The sequence below is a fragment of the Myotis davidii genome, unplaced genomic scaffold (assembly GCF_000327345.1).
Source record: "Myotis davidii unplaced genomic scaffold, ASM32734v1 scaffold1534, whole genome shotgun sequence".
Classification (NCBI taxonomy): domain Eukaryota; kingdom Metazoa; phylum Chordata; class Mammalia; order Chiroptera; family Vespertilionidae; genus Myotis; species Myotis davidii.
Window position 1 is genome coordinate 113,684 of NW_006285799.1, and position 3,650 is coordinate 117,333.

Sequence of the window (3,650 nt, forward strand, 5' to 3'; positions counted from 1 at the left end):
AGAATGATGTAGAAGGACTTGAGACATACTTGGAAGGAAATAGGGTGGGCAAAGGTAGGATTCCAATTGTTCATATGGAAAATAATACAATAATCAAGAAGTAATAAGAATAAACTGTTTCCTGTACTCACAACTGTAAACCTTCTTTTACCCCACCCTGTATATATATATATATACACCTGACTGACTAGATTAGGAAAAGGGGGGCGGGGGGAGTGTTTTAGATGCTGTCATATATTGATTTGAGAAATCCAGGAGAAGGACCAAAGTTAAGGAGGAAAAGGATAACTAATTTATACAGTTAGGGGCTATGGACCACACAAATGGAGATATTCAATAGTCAGTTGAACACATGAATCTGGGGCTCAGGAAGGAGATCTAGGAGAGATATAGATTTCTAATTATGAAGACGGCAACTGAAGCAATGGAAGTGAACTAAAGTGGCCAGAAGAGATCACACAGAGAAGAAAAATGAATGTAAATATTTGAGATGCAAAGGAAGTGGAGCCTTCAAAGATTATGACAAGGAGCAACCACAGAGGTGGATGAAAATCAAGCAGATAAATTACAGAATCCAAAAGAAACAAAATTTTCAAAAGCAAAGCAAGGTTAATAATATATATTTGGCTCACCCACCTATCAATTCTTTAAGGTTAAATATGTTATGGGGTGGGGCCACAACATTAGTAACAAAGAAACAGAATTTCCAGAGGATGAGGCCCAGAAATCAGGATTTATAAAAGATTACCAGGTGATTCTAATGTGCAGCCAAGGTTGAGAACCACTGATGTAGTATGTTAAATTTCAAGAACCCTCATGGTAGCATGCACATAGTTAACTTTTCAATAAAACCCTTATTAACTCAATATGTTTACTGACTATCTAGTACACACCAGACATAGACATACTTAGGATTATCTATACTACTAAAAGGGTAATAGGCTAATTAGACTCGACGTCCTTCTGGACAAAGCCCTGGTGGCAGGGGCCAAGGCAGAGGTGGTTAGGGGCAATCAGGCAGGCAGGCAAGTGGTTAGGAGACAGCAGTCCCGGATTGTGAGAGTGCAGGCCGGGCTGAGGGACTGGAATTTCATGCACTGAGCCTCTAGTAAGAATAAATAACATAGCATAGTTCCTGTACTCACAGACCTAAAATCTGTAAGACTTGATTTTAATAATCCAGAAATAAATTTTTTAACCAAAACAGATTTTGCTGAAAACCACTACATTTAAAATTTTTAATGGGTGAATGATATGGTATGGAATTATACTCTAGAAAAGTTGTTTAAAAAAAATTAGTGGGACTAACGGCCGCAACCAGGAGAAGCAGTATTTCTGGGAGACAATCTGGTAAGCAGGGAAAAGATGGTGCCTCTTGAAGTGGTAATGAAATGAAAGAAGCAAGAAAAGTAAGGATCCCACAGAAACAAAAGAGCAAGATCTGCCAACTCCTTCCCTTTTCCCACTACTACTATCAATATCATCCATCAGTCATTAAAGAAACTGCAAGTCACCATACTGACAAAAGTTGCTCTTGAATTGTAAAAATAGGAAAAAGAAAAAACTCCATTCAAATCTATGGGAAACAAAAGGCAAATAAAAACATTTCAGCTGATTTAACAGAATCTAATATTTAAAACTATGTTCTAGAGAAAACTTAGCAGAAAGTGAGTAAAAGTATTACCAGAAACAACACCAAGACATCCACCAATAAAACTATCAGACTTTAAAGGTAAGAAAAAATATCTTCAGAACTTTCAAAGCAAAAGATTCAATTACCTAATAGGGGTAAAAAAAAAATTTAGGCAGTCAGGTTTCTTGAGGTTTCAACCACCAACATGCAAAGAAAAACAAGAATGAAGCTGCATTTTCAAGAAATTTAAGGAAAGTGCAAGTCCACAATAAAAAGGAGTAAATGACTAATACATCCAACAACATGGATGAATCTCAAGAGCACTAATCTCAGTGCAAGAAGCCAGATAAGACTATACACGATTCGATTCCAATTATATCAAATTCTATAAAAGTCAAAGCTCTAGCGGCAGAAGGCCAACCTGTGGTTGCTAGGTATTGGGGGTGAAAAGAGATTATCTGCAAAGGGGCATGAGGAACTTGGTGAGTGAAAGAAATTTTCTTTACACATATCAGCAAATGTCTGTAAAGGTCCGAACAGTAAATATTTTAGGCTTTGCAGGCCAGATAGTCTTCATTGCAACTACTCAACTCTGCCAACGTACTGTAAGAACAGCATTGACAACACTAATGAAAGGACACAACACTAATGGCTGTGTTAAAATCATCTTTATTTCCAAAAAGAGACAGCAGGCCAATTTGGCTCGTGGGTTATAGTTTGCTGATCCTTTGTCCTATAACCATTAGGGTGGTAGTTAAGACTATATTTGTCAAATTTTTAATATTGTAACCTTAAAATTTGGTGAATTTTCATATAAATTCTACCCAATAAAGCTGATTTTCTAATAATGTAAGCCAAGGATTTCATACCCAGCCAAGCTATCCTTCAAATATCAAGGTTATAGAAAGAAAAACAACATTCTGCATGTGCAAGAACTCAGGGAATGCTGTACACACAAGCCTTTCTTAAGGAATATTCTAGAAGATGTTTGTCATCTAACCAACAGATAACTGGAGATACAGGAGCAAAGGACACATATACAATTCTACAGTAAAAACTAAAATAAGGGGGGGAGACATGGGTAAAATAATATTTAAAAGTTACATGTTCTGATGAAGTAGAAAGAATGCAATGAAAAACAATGGGAGACCCTGGCCAGTTTTTCTCAGTGGTTAGAGTGTCGGCCCACAGACCATAGAGTGGTGGGTTCAATGCCCGGTTAAGAACACACACCTGGACTGCAGGTTCCCCAGGTCTAGTGGGGAGTGTGGGAGGCAACCAATCGATGTGTCTCTCTCCCATCAATGTTTTGTTCTCTCTAGAAATCAATGGAAAAAACATCCTCAGGTAAGGATTAAAAAAACAACAATAACAACAACAGAAGGAGAAAAAAGGGCAAAAGTAGAATTAGATCACTGTCATATAGGTAATAGAAGGAATCAAAGGTTGCCATTTACTATTGACTGACCAGACGGTAAACAAGAGAAAAGGAGTTAAAGAGACATTATAAAAGGTATAAATACAAACCCTCCAAATAACAGAGTAATTTTAAAAATTCACAAACACTGTAGAAACATTGTAAACAGACAAGCTTATATCATCTCTTCATTTTAAAATATTATAAGTTTTGGATAAAGTAACTCAAATAGAAAATATTATTTCTACACAAATGAGCTTAGGCAAGCTACCTGAAAGGTTACTAAAATAAAACAGTGAGCCCTGACTGGTTTTGCTCAGTGGATAGAGCATCCGTCTGTGGACCAAAGGGTCCCAGATTCGATTCCAGTCAAGGGCACATGCCTGGGTTGCAGGCTCGGTCCAACGTGCAGGAGGCAGGCAATCAATGATTCCCTCTCATCACTGATGTTTCTATCTCTCCCTTCCTCTCTGAAATCAATAAAAATATATTTAAAAATAAATACATACATACATACATACATAAAATAAAACAGTAAGCCTAGCTGGTTTGGCTGGGTGGATAGAGTGTCAGCCTGCAGACTGAAAGGTTTTAGGTTCG

The 3,650-nt window shown here is 37.3% G+C and overlaps 1 protein-coding gene across 1 annotated transcript in view; it reads right to left on the reverse strand.

Annotated features, from left to right (window-relative positions):
* The window catches only part of PCMT1 (protein-L-isoaspartate (D-aspartate) O-methyltransferase), a 17,570-nt gene extending 14,210 nt beyond the window's left edge, over positions 1–3,360 (reverse strand). Inside the window, exon 1 of the mRNA XM_006756874.2 lies at positions 3,322–3,360. The gene's annotated coding sequence lies outside the window, so the exon portion shown is untranslated. The remainder of the gene's footprint in view (positions 1–3,321) is intronic.
* Between the last annotated feature and the right edge of the window lie 290 nt (positions 3,361–3,650).